Source organism: Schistocerca piceifrons, chromosome 5 (assembly GCF_021461385.2).
Source record: "Schistocerca piceifrons isolate TAMUIC-IGC-003096 chromosome 5, iqSchPice1.1, whole genome shotgun sequence".
Taxonomy (NCBI): domain Eukaryota; kingdom Metazoa; phylum Arthropoda; class Insecta; order Orthoptera; family Acrididae; genus Schistocerca; species Schistocerca piceifrons.
Genome location: NC_060142.1, coordinates 92,648,362 through 92,666,754, shown reverse-complemented (window position 1 = coordinate 92,666,754; position 18,393 = coordinate 92,648,362). Strand labels below are relative to the sequence as shown.

General features: G+C 46.1%; 1 pseudogene; it reads right to left on the bottom strand.

The window, feature by feature from the left end:
- Positions 1-813: 813 nt before the first annotated feature.
- Positions 814-931, bottom strand: LOC124799634 (annotated as a pseudogene).
- Between the last annotated feature and the right edge of the window lie 17,462 nt (positions 932-18,393).

Below are 18,393 nucleotides of genomic sequence, written 5' to 3'. Positions count from 1 at the left end.
TTTTTCTTCCAATTCTGTGACACATTTGAAGACAATTCTGTTGTAGTCACAAGTATTTCGTAGTACAACTTCCAGCGCAAGTTGTTGCTCATGGAGCCCTTCAGCAGACAAGTCCTATGTGTATGCATGTAGATCCAGCGACAGCGTCAGGTACGCGTGCAGTGGGCTCGAGATGACCGGGATTGGACCACTGAACAGCGAAACGTTTCGCCTGGTTGGATGAATCACGTTTCTTCCTACTCCAGGTCTACGGTCCTGGGCGGATACGCCGTCAACCAGGCGAATGGCTGCTCGAAACATGCACAGCGCCACAAACGCCAATCCGGTGGAGGCGTTATTGTGCTGCGGAGGATATTTACCATGGAACCTGCGGTGGTAATCGAAGGCACCATGACAACTGTAGTCTACTCTGTCTACTAGGCGCTTCAGTCCGGAACCGCGCGACTGCTGTGGTCGCAGGTTCGAATCCTGCCTCGGGCATGGATGTGTGTGATGTCCTTAGGTTAGTTAGGTTTAAGTAATTCTAAGTTCTAGGGGACTGATAACCTCAGATGTTAAGTCCCATAGTGCTCAGAGCCATTTGAACCATTCTCGCTACTACTACTCTCCTCCAGAACAGGCCATGAAGGCCCAAAGGCACCGACCGGCCGCCATGTCAACGTCAGCCCACAGGCGTCACTGGATGCGGATATGGAGGGGCATGTGGTCAGCACACCGCTCTTCCGGCCGTATGTCAGTTTCCGAGACCAAAGCCGCTACTTCGCAGTCAAGTAGCTCCTCAATTTTCCTCACAAGGGCTGAGTGCACTCCGCTTGCCAACAGCGCTCGGCAGACCTGGTGGTCACCCATCCAAGTGCTAGCCCAGCCCGACAGCGCTTAACTCCGGTGATCTGACGGGAATCGGTGTTACCACTGGGGCAAGGCCGTTGGCACAGCTGTAGACTGCTTGAGAATAATTGCGTACCACCTCCATCTCTTCATGCTTGCTGTCTTTCCCGACGTCGATGGAATCTTCCAGCAAGATATCAGTCTGTTTTACAAGGCCCGACGCGCGCTACCGTGGTCTGAGAGGAACTCGGTAGTGAACTCACTTTGATGTCGTGGCCCGCAAATTCTCCTGATCTGAAACCGATGGAAGACATCTGGGACACCACTGGGTGCCAACTCCGCATCCACAAACCGTCGGACTGTAATGTACCAGAACCGTTTGTGGGCATGTGCCACACGCCCCGAAGACTGAGTAGCGTGTGCCCTACAAGTTGGCACTACGTTGGTTACGAAGCTCGTTGCTTGCGTCTTCTGGAGAAACTCAATAACAGGCAGTTGGTTTCCGATGACTTCGTGCTTCGCATTTCAGAAGTTATACATTTAGGCACCTTCAAAACTGTGTGGAAGCTGCATGGCGATAACAACTGTTTAAAAAGCAACTACACCGATCTATATGTTATTTATACGAAGGAAGCCAAAAATATTATATACACAGCTGTTAGAGATTGGCCGTTCGGCTATGACAACTATACAAGCTATGTAATTTTAAAATTTTGACAAACCTTAAGAACGAAATTCTTGTAGTGTTCAATATTGAAAATTGCAATCATGGAAATAAGAATTTTAAAATAGAAGTAAATTAGGGGGATTAATTTGTGATCGATACTAATATGAGTGTCCCATCTATCGAACTGTTATAGGATATAGCGTCATTCATTAGTCCAAATCCACTCATAACAGTCCAGTGGCGGCCCCCTATACACTACCCCAAGGGCCGTTTAATGTTGACGATAGAAATGTGTGGCCTTTGAGGAGCTGATCAATTGTACCGCAATATTTTTAACTCCCCACATACATTCATTGTGCTAGCCAAACTGCTGGTAGCATTCAGATTTCAAATAACTTCCGGGAATTTAGCCATGTAACACCTTCAGCGACCGCCGATATTTCGGCGGGAGAACACCCCGCCATTTTCAAGGCAACTGCAACGGACAGGCGATGCACATGCAAATTTAAAACCTCGGTTCTCGGACTGATGCAGGAAAGATAACACACACACTGAACACTAGTGCCACCAAAGATGACAAAAGTCAGAGCTGTCGATAGTGAGACTACGAATTCGCAGGTGAGATAGCATTGACTCTGTCCCTCTGTGTTTTGACAAGGGAGAGAGATGGATTGCAAACAGAGTTTAAACAGAAACCTCCATTCCTGTTAACGAGGTTGCTTGCTAATTTAATCTCAGCTGCCTCCTTAACAACACTGTCCCAATAGCTGGACGTGCATGCCAATATCTCGGTGTTATTATATAACGTGGGGTGACCAGTATCCAAGCAATGTTCGGCAATAGCAGATCTACTTGGCTGCTGTAATCGTGTGTGCTGTTTATGCTCAGTACACCTGTCCTCCACGGTTGTTGTTGTGGTCTTCAGTCCTGAGATTGGTTTGATGCAGAACTCCATGCTACTCTATCCTGTGCAAGCTGCTTCATCTCCCAGTATGTACTGCAGCCTACATCCTCTCAATTTGCTTAGTGTATTCATCTCTAGGTCTCCCTCTACGATTTTTACCCTCCACGCTGCCCTCCAATACTAAATTGGTGATCCCTTGATGCCTCAGAACATGTCCTACCAACCGATCCCTTCTTCTAGTCAAGTTATGCCACAAACTACTCTTCTCCCCTATTCGATTCAATACCTCCTCATTAGTTATGTGATCTACCCATCTAATCTTCAGCATTCTTCTGTAGCACCACATTTCAAAAGCTTCTATTCTATTCTTGTCCAAACTATTTACCGTCTATGTTTCACTTCCATACTACTACTTCCTGGCACTTAAATCTGTACTCGATGTTAACAAATTTCTCTTCTTCAGAAAAGCTTTCCTTGCTATTGCCAGTCTACATTTTATATCCTCTCTACTTCGGCCATCATCTCCCCAAATAGCAAAACTCCTTTACTACTTTTAAGTGTCTCATTTCCTAATCTAATTCCCTCAGCATCACGCGATTTAAATCGACTACATTCCATTATCCTCGTTGTGCTTTTATTGATGTTCATCCTATATCCTCCTTTCAAGACACTGTCCATTCCGTTCAGCTGCTATTCCAAGTCGTTTGTTGTCTCTGACAGGCCGGCCAGTGTGGCCGTGCGGTCTAGGCGCTTCAGTCTGGAACCGCGTGACCGCTCCGGTCGCAGGTTCGAATCCTGCCTCGGGCATGGATGTGTGTGATGTCCTTAGGTTAGTTAGGTTTAAGTAGTTCTAAGTTCTAGGGGACTGATGACCACAGATGTTAAGTCCCATAGTGCTCAGAGCCATTTGAACCATTTTGTCTCTGACAGAATTTCAACGTCATCGGCGAACCTCAAAGTTTTTTATTTCTTCTCCATGGATTTTAATTCCTACTCCGAATTTTTCTTTTGTTTCCTTTAGTGCTTGCTCAATATACAGATTGAATAACATTGGGGAGAGGCTACAACCCTGTCTCACTCCCTTCCCAACCACTGCTTCCCTTTCATGCCCCTCGACTCTTATAACTGTCATCTTGTTTCTGTACAAATTGTAAATAGCCTTTCGCTCCCTGTATTTTACCCTTGCCACCTTCACAATTCGCAGGTGATGATAGTTTGGCCAATATATGCCACGCCGCAGCTACAAGGAATGCGATGTACACTCGCCTTACGCAGACCAAGATCATCCTTAACGGAACTCAAAAGCACATCTAATTTTAGATGGTGGTCGAAAACCACATTTCACATCGTATTTCCGTAAAATACGACCGATCTTGTTGGAAGTGTTTCCTACGCAAGGCAAAAAGGCAGTAGACTTAGGTGTCGACTCAGAATTATCATCAATCACCCGATGTAGAGGTAGCATTTTGGAACTCACGAGTGATTCCTGATTGCATGCGATTTTTGCAACCGCCCTCCGCAATGCACGACGGTCACTGTCCGTCAGTAGTTGAGTTCTGCCTGGCCGTGGTTTAGCTGTACTTGTTCCTTCGTGTTTCCACTCTAGGAACAGTCGACTTGAGCCGCTTTAAAAAGGTTGAAATGTCGCTTTTGGATCTGTTACTTAGGTGACATCCAACGGCCATGAAGGCACTGACCTCTCCTGACCGACCCATTCTGCTGTCACCGTTTCTTTGCTGACAACGAAATACTTCCATCCTCCTTTTACTCCACCGAGGCCTCATCTCGTGACATCTAGTGGCCAATTCCGCACTACCTGGTGTGTTCGGATAGTCTTATTCAGATAGTGCACATGCAAAAGTACTGTGTTGTTCTGTCTGTGAAAACTCCTTCACAATAGTGAAAAAGCCTCTAGTACGCCATGACCATAACGCAGAAGGATCTGATTTATCACAGGCGTCTAATTAAAGATGTAAAAGAATTGTGGTGCGTTTGCCATTGCTTTGGAAACCGCCCAGTGCCGCTCTTCCATTGCATTCAGTGAACTAATGCACGAGATTCATATGGGCCTACTCTTTATCAGAAAACCTGTCCACACTGCTGTGTATCACAGGTAAAGCATAACTGACACTGCGTGCTGAACAAGCCGGAGACACAACCGAGCAGTATTGAATGCAAGCTTCAGGCCGAAGACTTACTACCAGCAGCGAGTAATTACCTTCAGTGAATGCACCAGATTTGTTTACAGGCAAGACAACAAGCGCATACAGTCGGCATATTTTCAAATTTTCAAAGCAATACAGTTACAAAGATAAGTGTGGGTGAGGTGTCAAACGACTTGCAGTTAGTTTGTAACAAGCCACACGAGACTACAACTCCCTTATTGCAGAACGCTCATAAATACTACTCAGCAACCTGCGAAATTTTGTCCGTGATATTCGGGCTGAATCTGTACAATTAGTTCATTATGATAATACGACGCCTAATACACTGTCTTCTCTTTTCATTGAAGGTGATCTTCAGCTCTGCGTACAAACTTTGACTTGTGCTATAATGATTCGACTCGTACAATTTTGTATATTCTCACATCCTATTCTTTCGTATTCGACGATCTCTCTGAAGTGAATACAGTGCCGAAGAACGTGGTTCAAAAATGTTCAAATGTGTGTGAAATCGTATTGGACTTAACTGCTATGGTCATCAGTCCCTAAGCTTACACACTACTTAACCTAAATTATCCTAAGGACAAACAAAAAAACACACACACACACACACACACACACACACACACACACACACACACACACACGACGCACCCATGCCCGAGGGAAGACTCGAACCTCCGCCGGGACCAGCCGCACAGCCCATGACTGCTGCGCCTAAGACCTCTCGGCTAATCCCGCGCGGCAAGAACGTGGTCCGGCGTTCGAATTTCACCACGCGTGGTGTTTGAAAACTGTGAATTCGATTAATTTGATAGATTTTTGTGCACTGAGTCTGATGAAAGAATATTAGGAACCACTATCTCCGCAGCCCCGAGTGTCTACAGAAACGAACTCCCAAGTATAAAGCAGCTTCGGTCGTCTGATTACTTAGAAATGAGATCATGTGTTAAGCGTGTGACGTTACGCATGTAAACCTTTTTCGGTTGAAGACGTAAAACCATAATTATGTTAATTTTATTAGTTTCGAGTTATTCTCTGGATGACTATAGTCTGGATAATTTGCAATGCGTTCAAGGAAAGGCTGGCAACGGCCTTGCCGCAGTGGATACACCGGTTGCCGTGAGATCACCGAAGTTAAGCGCTGTCGGGCGTGGTCGGCGCTTGGATGGGTGACCATCCAGCCGCCATGCGATGTTGCTGTTTTTCGCGGTGCACTCAGCATCGTGATGCCAATTAAGGAGCTACTCGACCGAATAGTAGCGACTCCGGTTAAAGAAAACCATCATAACGACCGGGAGAGCGGTGTGCTGACTACACGCCCCTCCGATCCGCACCCTCAACTGAGGATGATATGGCGGTCGCATGGTCCCGATGGGCCACTTGTGGCCTGAAGACGGAGTGCTAAGGAAAAGCTAATTCCGTCCGCATTTCAGTATTTATGATGTCACATCGTCTGCACTGTGTGCCCTACAGTAATATAGTACATTCAGTGGTCCATGTGGATACAAATTTGGACAACATGATCCAGAGGAGAAACAGCGATGTGGGGATGCAACAGGTTTAAAACGATAGTCTGGATTGTAATAACGTTTTATTTATGACCGCTTTCGACTTCACGTAGATGTCATCTTCAGAAAATGAGCACCATTTGGATGCTGCTGGCGGCGCTTCGGATGCTCACGTGGCAACACGATGTCCCGTGTTTACGATAGTGCTGCCGCGTGAGCATCCGAAGTGCCGCCAGCAGCATCCAAATGGTGCTCATTTTCTGAAGATGACATCTACGTGAAGTCGAAAGTGGTCGTAAACAAAACGTTACTGAGATCTGGATTGTTGTTTTAATCCAGTATATGTGTATACTGTGTGCAAAATGGGGCTGGCAGTAAAGATGTGGTAAATTAAAACATCATGCCTGATGCTGTCGTTTTACTGCACTAACAGCGAAAATGTAGTAAGCGATAAACTCCTCTCCTTTCATTGTTTTATGGGGGTGTCAGAGATAAATGTCTCTTAAAGGTTTAAAATTGTGTATTAAGTTTGTTGGAAGCCGCTAAGAGCTCTCATTCCCAAATATAGAATGATTATAATGTAAGTAATGCGCGCGCCGTGCTTTACTCTGTCTCAAGACATATAAATACATAGTTTTTGACTTTAAAACTACACTTGTTGTCAAGGCATGGACCAGGACTTTTGTTAGCTCTAGGATTGCTCTCTCCATGTGGCGACAGTATAGATATCGTGTCCCTCTACGACTATATGAGGCACGAACAAAAGTTGATAGAACACAGATATTCCTAACAGCCAATGGAGATTAGAATCCATATACATTATACTCCGAAGCGCCAAAGAAACTGGTACACCCGCGTAAAATCGTGAAGGGCCACCGCGAACACGCAGAAGTGCTGCAACAGGACGTGACATGGACTCGACTAATGTCTGAAGTAGTCCTGGAAGGTTCAAATGGCTCTGAGCACTATGGGACTTAACATCTGAGGTCATCAGTCCCCTAGAACTTAGAACTACTTAAACCTGTTTCCAGTCATCAACAGTCCAATGCTGCTGTTGACGGACCCAGGCGAGGCGTAAAGCTTCGTGTCCTGCAGTCATCAAGGGTACACGAGTGGACGTTCGGTTCCGAAAGCCCATACCGATGATGTTTCGTTGAACGTTTCGCACGCCGACACTTGTTGATGGCCCAGCATTGAAATTCTCTTCAGTTGTCGATGGTCCCGTTCTTGCAGGATCTTTTTCCGGCCGCAGCGATGTCGGAGATTTGTGTTTTACCGGATTCCTGATATTCACGGTACACTCGTGAAATGGTCGTACAGGTAAATCCCAACTTCATCGCTACCTCGGAGATGCTGTGTTCCATCGCTCGTGCGCCGTCTGCAACACCATGTTCAAACTCATTTAAATCTTGATAATCTGCGATTGTAGCAGCAGTAACCGATCTAATAACTGCGTCAGACACTGTTGTCTTACATATGCGTTGCCGACCGCAGCGCCGTATTCTGCATGTTTACATACCTATGTATTTGTATACGCATGCCTATACCAGTATCTTTGGCGCTGCAGTGTAAAAATGGACGTACATACGCACGTATTCATCAACGTGTGTATGTTCCACATCTCCTTGTAAACGACTGGACGGATTTGAACCAAACTTGGTACAAAAAACTCTTGCTGTCTGGAAAGAATAGTTGTAGAGGTAACAACGACCTACCTCCTAAAAGGGCAAAATTGAGTTGAAAAAGCAGTGTAGCCCACGACGCGCGAGTAGTTTATAGTTTTTTCACCCAGTAGTTGAGAATGAGCGCACTTGTGTACCACTGAATGTACCTATAAAAATTTATCATTGCACAGCACATAGTTCGGGAGCTATGATGTCAAAAACTGAGATTCATGAAAAACTGCCACATCATGCATGACGTTTTAATTTATTGTTTCTGTACTATTAGCTCTATTCGCAACGTATTTCGCAGACAGTATCCACATATGCCGCTGAATGTACCTAGAAAATTATGTCATTGTACTTCAAGTGGTTCAATAACCATTGAGCTGCGTGAAAATAAAACTGCAGGGCGAAATTCGCAAGAGATACAGGTGTAAATGTGTACAAATACTTGTGAGATACTTTAAATATATGTGAAATATATATGACGTGTTAATGCAGGCAAAGAGATGGGTAAAATGTTCGTCCAAAACCTCTGGAAAGAAATACTGTTGTGTTAAGAACCACCAGCCTGCTATTGCAATAGGGGAGGGGGGATAAGATGGATAGAGAATGGGGGAGGAGGAGATGAATAGACAGAGAGGGACCCGGATGGGGGGTGGGGGTAGAGTTGGGCAGGGATAGGGGCAGGATTGAGATGGAGATGGACAGAGGGAGAGGAGGAGGAAATTGACAAAAAAGGGAGGAGGGCCACACGAAAGGGGTGGAGGAGATAGAGAGGGGGAGGAAGAGACAGGTAGAGCGTGAGCGAGGAGAAAATGTAAAGAGGTGGGAGGTGGGGAAGACGAGATGGACAGAAAAAGGAAAGAGGAGAAGATGAACAAGGAGAGGTGGAGCAGAAGATTGAATTAGAGTAGGATACGGACAGAGAGGGAAGGAGCAGGCTGCCAGAGGGGGCAAGAGCAGACGGACAAAAAGAGGGGAGAGGGCGAAATGGACAAAGAGACAGGGGAGGAGCTGGTTGAGAAAGAGAGGCATAGCAGAAGATAAACAGAGAGAGTGGGGTGTTGAGGTGATGGACAGAGAGGGAGCGAAGGAGGAGATGAACTAATAGAAGATCAGATTAAGAGCAACGCTTGGTGCTCAGTTAGGTTTTAATAAAAGTTGCTCTGGCTGCCCACTTCCTACATGGTAGCGCCTCTTGAATCGGCATCCCTATTCACGTCCAACCAACACGGGATGCCTGCATCACAGGGCGTATATTCACCAGGGAAACCTACGTCGTCTGTGTTGTTAACACAAATACTGTATTTGCCGGCGGCCACAACACAACACAACACAACACTAGGTCTCCTCCAACGGCCGCCAGGGACCGCTACCCGTTCGCGGAGCCTGCAAAACAGCTTCACCAGAGGTCGCAGCTAGCCCAGGAACTAGTTCGATACGCCAGGCACGAGATCGCAAATAGCTCCGGAAGATACATCCACCAAAGGGGCTTTATAGGGCGGCGCACTGCTGGCAAAGGGCAGTTCGACGCACCGCTTGGGAGTATAGACAGGTGCCAACACGGCAGCCACGGCCAGACTCCTCTTCTAGCTGGCCGATCTCTTGCAGACGGGCTTTTTATAGTCGACGAACATCTTGACATTGTAGAATTGTTTCGTTGTGATCTCTCCCTGTGAACAGTCGGGTCTTTGCTATTGTTATTTTATATTTGTGACGATACGCAGTTGGGATCGAGTCTGTCGTTCTTTTGGAGACTGTATTATTGTTTTAGTTTTGGTGAGTCCAATAAATTGTTTTCGGACTTGGGTTTTCCGCATTTCTATTCTGCGAGCGCAGATACTTCGAAAGTGATTTGAGATAATCACTTAACTGTTCAAACATCACTGTTTGATTATCCTATCCTTCCACAACGCATTGTTAGTTTCAGAATTTTGCACGTAATTAATTTACTGGGATAAATTCACGTATTAAATTTACGGATTTGATTAATATACATGTAATCGACACGTGATTGCGGTAATTCTATTCGTAATTTCATCAGCTGTTAAAATCAGTGGTCGGAGTTTAAGCTAATTCGTTCATAACGTTCTCTTTCTTTGCATGCGCTGTACGTAACGATCGACTTGGCCTCGCTAACGTGAGAGAGGACCCCTCCGGTAAGGTCTGCGATCTGCAACCGTTGCTGTTAAGTCGTCTTCTTGTAGTGTTCAGATATATGCCCTGAAAGAAAATGGATCATACCCCTGGAGGGTTCAGTGCACTCCATTTGAAGCGAGCACAGTAGAGTGGGACAGACGGAGCTGCGAAGACGAGCGGTTTGATCGGGCCTCGGCGAAGTGGGAACCAATAGCGCGGTCGCGGGCCGTTGACTCACGCCGGCCTCATTACCGAGAGTAAACCCGCGGCCCAGACCCGTTCCGTTCGCCCCTACCGGCGCGACGTCCCGGGAGAAATATAGCCAGCCTCTCCGTGCGACCTCTGGGACCGGCGCGATTGTCTCTCGGCGTGAAATGAGAAAGCGCCCGCCACGCCGCATAACGCCCCGTTCGCACCTATCACAGCCGGCGCTCAACTCATTCGCCGAGATTCGTCTGCCACAAAGGGCGCCCATCCAAACATCCCTCTTCTCATGGCTTGCCCACCAAATCAGTCTTCAATGCAGACCTTTCTGCCGTCCTTAAACCTAAGGTGTGAGGTGTGAATGAGAGGCGCGAATAACAAGGCCTCAAGGCGGGAACCTCCTCGTATAATCAGATTACATTACTAGCCGTCATCGTACTAACAAGACAGATGCTCCCATCTCGAGCGATTAAAACTGAAAAAAAAAATTGTTTCACGTACGGAGCTGCATCTCTTCTACTGTCCATCAGCGTCATTTACCTGTGAAGCGCTGAATTCGTTTACAGTCTATGATTGAAGGGTAACGAATCCTAAAACGGCAGAAGCACGAGACATTAAGGGAACAATGTCTAGTAGCAGACAGTTACGGCCAACAGATTCTTGAGAGGCAGGAATGAATTATTATTCGACAACAAGCTCAATGTTTGTTTGAAACATTACATTATGTAATCAAAAGTCTCCGGACAACCGTTCGTAATGCGGAATTGACTACTATATATCACGAGAGGTGGACAAGCCAGAATAAAATGAAGCGCGGAATATTCTGTTGTCAGTAGAAAAGCCATAACAGCAAAATGGATCGCTCAGAACACACAGTGACTTCGAACGTGGACTAGTCATTTACAGTCCTCAATGCAGAGCTTCGTGCCACCTTGAAAACTAAGGTATGAATGAGAGGCGGAACGACATCATTTCCAGTTGGTGTGATGAATGGCAGCTAGCTCTAAATGTGGAAGAATGTAAGTTAATGCGGATGAGTTGGAAGAATAAACCTGTAATGTTCGCATACATTACTGCTGGTGTCCTGCTTGACACAGTCAAATCGTTTAAATATCTGGGCGTAACGTTGCAAAGCGATATGAGTTGGAAAGAGCATGTGAGAACTGTGCTAGGGAAGGCGAATGGTCGATTGGTTCAAAAATGGTTCAAATGGCTCTGAGCACTATGGGACTTAACATCTGAGGTCATCAGTCCCCTAGAACTTAGAACTACTTAAACCTAACTACCCTAAGAATATCACACACATCCATGCCAGAGGCAGGATTCGAACCTGCTGTTCCAGACTGAAGCGCCTAGAACCGCTCGGTCACAACGGCCGTCCGAATGGTCGACTTCGGTTTATTAGCAGAATTCTAGGAAAAAGTGGTTCACTTGTAAAGGAGACTGCATATAGGACGCTGGTTCGACCTATTCTTATAGTACTGCTCGAGTGATTGGGATCCGTACCAGGTCCCATTGAAGGAAGACATCGAAGCAATTCAGAGGCGGGCTGCCAGATTTGTTACCGGTAGGTTCGAGCAACTCGTAAGTGTTATGCGGATGCTACGAGAATTCAAATGGGAAATCTCTGTAGGGAAGGCGACCTTCTTTTCGAGAAACACTATTGTAAAAGTTTAGAGAACCGGCATTTTGCCGAACCATTCTACGGCCACCAAGGCGTAAGAACCACGAAGATAAGATACGAGAAATTAGAGCTCATACGGAGGCGTATAGATAGTCGTTTTTCCCTCGCTCTATTTGCAAGTGGAACAGGAAGGGAAATGATAAGCAGTGGTGCAGGGTACCCTCCATCACGCACCGTACGGTGGCTTGCGGATATCTATGTATATGTAGATGGCAAGAACTTCCTGGTGTGATCAGATTCACTTGAGTAACAAATTCATCATGGAAATTTCAGCCCTTCTAAAGCTGCCCATTTCCACAGTTGGTGAAGTGACTGTGAAGCAAATGAACAACAGACTGAGAGCAAGACCGAGACGTCGCAGATCTCGTGTATTGAGGGATAGGGGCCGACAATCGTTGCGAAGGCTGGTGGGTAAAAATGGCACGAGTTCAGCGGAAGGCATCACCCGTGAGTTCAGAAATACTGTCAGCAGTAACGTTAGCACAATAAGTGTGCGCAGGGAGTTACAAAGATTAGGGTACAATCATGGAACTGCACCTCGTAAGCCAGATATTTATGTAGTCAATGAAGTGGTGTGAAAAGCAACCCCACTGGACATTGGGTAACTAGAGACTAGTGGATAGAAGTGACGAATCTCGCTGTATCCTGTGGCAATCTGATGGAAGGATTTGGGTTTGGCGAATGCCTGGAGAACGTTGCCTGTTATCATGTGCAGCACCAACATTGAAATATGGAGAAGCTGCTGTTATCGCACGGGGATGTTTTCCGTGGTTAAGGTGTGCACCCTTATTGAGCTTAAGAAAACACTAAAAGCAGAAGGATATGAGTACATGTTACAGTGTTGTGTACTGTGAGCAATAGAGTTTTATTGGAGGCAATGATTGTTTGCATTACCATGGCAGTGGACCCTGTCATAAACCATCTATAAGGCGTCAGTTTGTGGACATTAAAATTTCTGAATTGGATAGGCCTGTTCAGAGTCCTGAGCTGAACTGAGTGGAACGTCTTTGGAATTTGTTAGAACATCGACTTCGCACCAAACCCCAGGGTCCAACATCACTACCTCCTCTGGCTTCTGCTCTTGAGGAAGAATGGGCTGCCATTCCTCCAGACATTCACACACCTCTGTGAAAGTGTTCCCAGCAGAGTTCAAGCCGCTTTGAAGGCGAAGTGTTGGCTCACATTACATTAATGTCCACTAGTAGATGTCCAGATACTATTAAAAGATAGCGAATGTTTACATTTACCTCCATTACACAAGTACCATTTCCTGTGGTCGGAAGAGTTTGGTAAAGAGGTTTTCGATTAAATGAACACAAACTAGTCAAGTCATGAGAGTGGTGCCAAATTACCGAGACTGCTAAATGTGAAAGCTATAAAGAAACTGTGCTGGCGTGAGCTGGCGCCAGCACACTAGGTGGCAAAAAGGTTGCGAGCAGATAGATAGAGGCTAAAGACAGACTAGCAAGAAACCTGCCACCAACGCCCTGTCAGCTGCCAGTATTTAGATCGCCGCTGCGGACCGGAGGCCCAGTTAGTAATCCAGTGAGTCATCGAGTCGTGTCATCAGTCGCAGCCCAGTGAGAGTCACAGTCGCAGTTAGCTCACTCAGCCTCTACCTCAGAGTCAGTCAGTACCTAGCGACCAGAGGAGTGTACATAGCAGACCTGTACTTCACCAGCAGTGAGGCTAACGCGGACTATTATGGAAGAGCTTGTACCACAACACCTGGACTATCTTCAGTTACGTAATTATTGTTCTTCTGAATAAAGAACCCCATTAATATATTCGCGCAGTTGTGTTACAGAAAGAGGATACCGGCCACGAAACAACATCCTCTCCTTGCTTCCCGTGGCACAACACTACAGTGACAACGAGTCGACACAAAAGAAGCGAGTGTAGTTTTGGAGGGCAGGGGCGGCCTGCTGCCCCATAGACTCACCCTCCCGCCTCGATTCGTCTCTTGTGTCCGGTAACGTACATCTTAACTCATGCAGTACTTGCAGAGTCATATTTTCCAAAACAGGATCTGCTGAGATATCCTACATTCGTTCCTTATTTGCTGTCGAAGCGCAAGAGCAGGGTTTCAGTGAAGTGATTAAAGCGCAGTTGAAATGAGCACATGTTGGCTTACAAAACATTCGTCTGAAATTTTCGTGAGCAGTACCTATCATTCTGGGACCCTTACAAGGTTGTATTAAAAGACACACAGAAGGTTAAAGGAAGAGCGGTGTGTTCCGCCACGGGCCCATCCGGTCTAGCGAAAGCGTTACGGAGATGCACAACAAACAAGAGTTACAAACGAGATATTATTTAACAAAAAGAGTGATATGAGCTTGAAACAATAAACCAGGTAGAAGTTTGTGTAGTCGTATGTTTACCATAAATTCCGAGAGAGCGCTTTCTGGGAAAAGGCGGCAATATATTACTTCCTTCTACGTACGTCTGGTGGAATAACCACAACCAGAAAATCAGGAGAATTCTGACCACGAGCCATTTGCGATGGGATAGAGGAAGGGGAAGATAATGCTGGAGTACTCCTCCCCCGTCCTCCCCCCCCCCCCCCCCCCCCCGTTCCGCGCTGAGACACACCGTAGGGTGGTAGGGTGGATCGCGGACAACAAAGGGAGATGTAGATCTGGATATTGTGATCACTATAGCTTTTGATGTTGGACTAATCAGCTATGATCACGCGCACAGTCACACTAGCAATTTTACTGCCGATTGCTTCTTACTTACCATTTTATACGTTTTTACCACATTCGTCTCTACTGATTTTCGAAAGGACGCTGATAACCTCGTCACTGAGTGTCCCTTAACTACAAGCACTGACACGCGCGTATTTGGTGTACTGCTGTGCGGATACACCAAGACGATGTAGCCTGCCCACAAGTTACTCTTGTCCAAGGGTGCATATCTTTCCAATATCTTGTGTTTTACGAGTAATTGTCTAGCTGAAAATCAGTATTCCACTTCGACGACGATTAAGTGGTGAACTTCCTTTTATAGTGTCAGGGAAAGATGTATCATTCAGCTGGGAGTTTATGTGAATGAGAAAACTGACGGAGCAGTCAGGGACGCCACTGATATACGTGTGGTAACTCAGTGTGCCATTCCATTACCCATTTCCATTACAGCGAAAATGTGGTAAGCCACAAGGTGCTTTCGTTTCATCATTTTGTGTGGGATGTCACCATGAAAAAGTTTCGTAAACATCTGGAATTACTTGTAATGTTTGTTGTAATTTGCTAAGTGCCCTCATTCTGAAATATTGGATGAAAATAAACTGGGTATATGCGCTGTGAAATACTCTGCCGTAAATCATGTACATACTTCCAGGCTGTAAAATTTGGTTCATTGTGTCAAATCTTAGGCATAAGATTAAAATTCTTAATGAGCGGATTGCGATAGTTTTTCAAATTCGGTCAATAATTGTACGAAATGTTGAAAATAAAATTTTTGTTGACCCTGGAAACCGTTAGTCGGGCACCCCGCAACGGGGAGCCTGCCCCGGTGATATGCGTTTTGTAATGTAGATGAGTTGAATGTGCAGTATCACTGCTCGTCTTGATCGGGTTCCCACGATTGACATACAAAATACATGGGTTCAGGAGGGTCATATACATGGTGTGTCAACGATTCCCCCCCCCCCCCCCCCCCTCCTCTCCCCGGCGGACAGATTGTTTACTCCGAAGTGCAGGATCGTACAGTTACGTTACGAACCTAGAGTCAGAAAATGGGTTTGTTTGTAGCAGGACAAGGTCCACACCGTCAGTGCGACCAAGTCTGGAGCAGCACAGAGTGGCAGCTTGGTGACCATTCTCGCGGCTTCCCTTGATGCGGCAGCAGAGAGAGGGGCGCCGACAGTGATGCGCCGAACACCGAACGTAGCCTCTTTTGAGACACTTCCCGGTTTTGCGTATAGCATCACTGTGCACATATTCACATATGGAGATTCGAGGATAACAAATGTAGCCACGGTAGTGTAGATAATAAATAATAATACGAGGGGGTTTCAATAAGTAACCGCCACCAGTTTTGGTTGAAATTTGCCGTGGAACACAGTAGAATATTCCCGCTCCAGCCACTATAGTTTCATTAAGTTCCGACAGGTTACTGCGCTACACGTAACTTTTGAAATGGCATGTCTAGCGGACGTGCGTTTTAAGTAGAGAGCTGTCATTGAGGCCCTTTTCGCGGAGACCTGGCTGTGAACAAAAGCATGATGAGTCATTGGGCGAGGCGTCTGTCATCATCGCAGCAAGATCGCGCAGACCTCATCCGAGGTGAACGACGGATCACAGTCAAACCCCGTGCGGAGTTACTTGCTTGTTACGAGGCTGATCCTGATAATTTTTTGTCGAACATCGTCACAAGCGCTGAAACTGGCGTTCGCCACTTCGAACTGGAAACAAAACGGCAATCCATCGAGTGGCGATACAACATCTCTCCCCCAAAGAAAAAGTTAAAAGCCGCACCCTCAGCCGGTAATGCCTCGGCTGTTACGTCTGCCACAGACGGCCCCTGCAAGGCAGACTACACTCAAGACACCCCTGTGTACCATATAGCATACACAAGCACTTGCAGGCGCAACCAAGAGGAAAACAATTCTTCAAAATAAACAGAAATTGCTACAGACTAATGCGAACCTTTTTCTGCAGAGGTCGCCTCACGGACACAGGGAAAGTTGGAGTACTCCGCCGACCTACGCCGGCTTTATAAGGCCAGCACAGCAACAGTACAGCCAGTTCCTCACCGAGCTAGGACCAGCTCAGACAGACCTCACCGACGCTCTTAATGAATAGTCGTCTACGTGTTATTTGTTTTCTTTGTGTGTGTATATAGTGATATTTCGAGAAGTGTAGTTCAGTTTCAATAAACGACATTATGCTGAGTGTTCTACAATATTGAGTATTCTTCATCGGCGGCGGTCTTCTGAGATAAAGGAGTTACTCTGTTGGATGTCTTCCCTCGTGGTCCAACGATCAACTCTGAAGTGTGTTGTGCTACGCTCAGGAAATTGAAGAAACGACCTCAGCGTGTTCGTCGTCGTCATAACAACGTAAAAGAATTTATCCTTCTTCATAAAACGTAAGGCCCCATACATGTCTGTGCACTCGAAAGGGCTTCACAGAACGTCATTGGACCGTTCTTGCTCAGCCAACACACAGCCCCGATGTCGCACCTTCCGACTTCCATTTGTCTGGCCCAATGAAGAATTCACTCCACTGGAAGAGGTACGTGGATGATGGGGAGGTTATTGGAGCAGCAAGACGTTGGGTCTGATGTTGATCACTGGTGTTACATGCGTGCATACAGGCCCTCCCAGTACAGTGGCGTAAGGTCGTAAGAATAATGTTGTATGAGAAAAATGTGTTGCAGCACTTATTGAACGCCCTTCATACATCACAGTAGTAACGGTTTGGCAGTACTAAAGTTTAACCGAGTTTTTAATTTAAGTTGCAAATATTTTTCCTAAATTTTTGTGTTGCGCACGCACAGGAATCAGATTTACTGCATTGGAGGAAATGTTTTACGAAAATCTCCGCTGGTCAACAGTCAGTGAGATACAGGTGACAGTTATTGAACTATATGAAATAAAATCGTCATAATTTCAGAACGGTTTGCGTTAGTACGTTCAAATGGCACGGTTGGCCGCAAGGCATCATGGGAATTAGTATGCGCATGCATGGTTTGGTTTAGCGAGGAAACCCGCTTTCATTTGGATGGGTTCATCAATAATCGAAATTGGCACTATTGGGGGACTGAGAATCCGCATTTCGTGATCGAGAAGTCTCTTCACCCTCAACGGGTGACTGTGTGGTGTGCAGTGTCCAGCTACGGAATAATCTGTGCGATATTCATTGATGGCACCGTAACTACCGAACGATACGTGAAGGTTTAGGAATATGATTTCATAGACAGTGTTTAATGTTCTGGAGGAGCACTTTGGGGATCGCATTCTGGCTGTTGGGTACCCAGAGGTCACTGGCATGGGCCTCGATTGGCCTCAACATCCTCCGGATCCAAACACAGGCGACTCCAAGGTGCACAGCAACAACCCCAAAGCCATTGCTGAGCTGAAAAGAGCCATTAACGACGTCATCAAAAACACTGATTTTCCGACACTTCAGCGGGTGATGCAAAATTTCGCTACTCATCTGTGCCACATCATCGCCAATAATGGAAGGCATATCGAACATGTTATGACGTAAATATGAATATCTGTAGTGACGTTTCCATGTTGAATAAAGTGTGTGCATGCCATAGTTTGTAACTAATTTACCTTTTTCTCATATACACTACTGGCCATTAAAATTGCTACACCAAGAAGAAATGCAGATGATAAACGGGTATTCATTGGACAAATATATTATACTACAACTGACATGTGATTACATTTTCACGCAATTTGGGTGCACACATCCTGAGAAATCAGTACCCAGAACAACCACCTCTGGCCATAATAACTGCCTTGGTACGCCTGGGCTTTGAGTCAAACAGAGCTTGGATGGCGTGTACAGGTACAGTTGCCCATGCAGCTTCAACACGATACCACAGTTCATCAAGAGTAGTGACTGGCGTATTGTGACGAGCCAGTTGCTCGGCCACCACTGACCAGACATT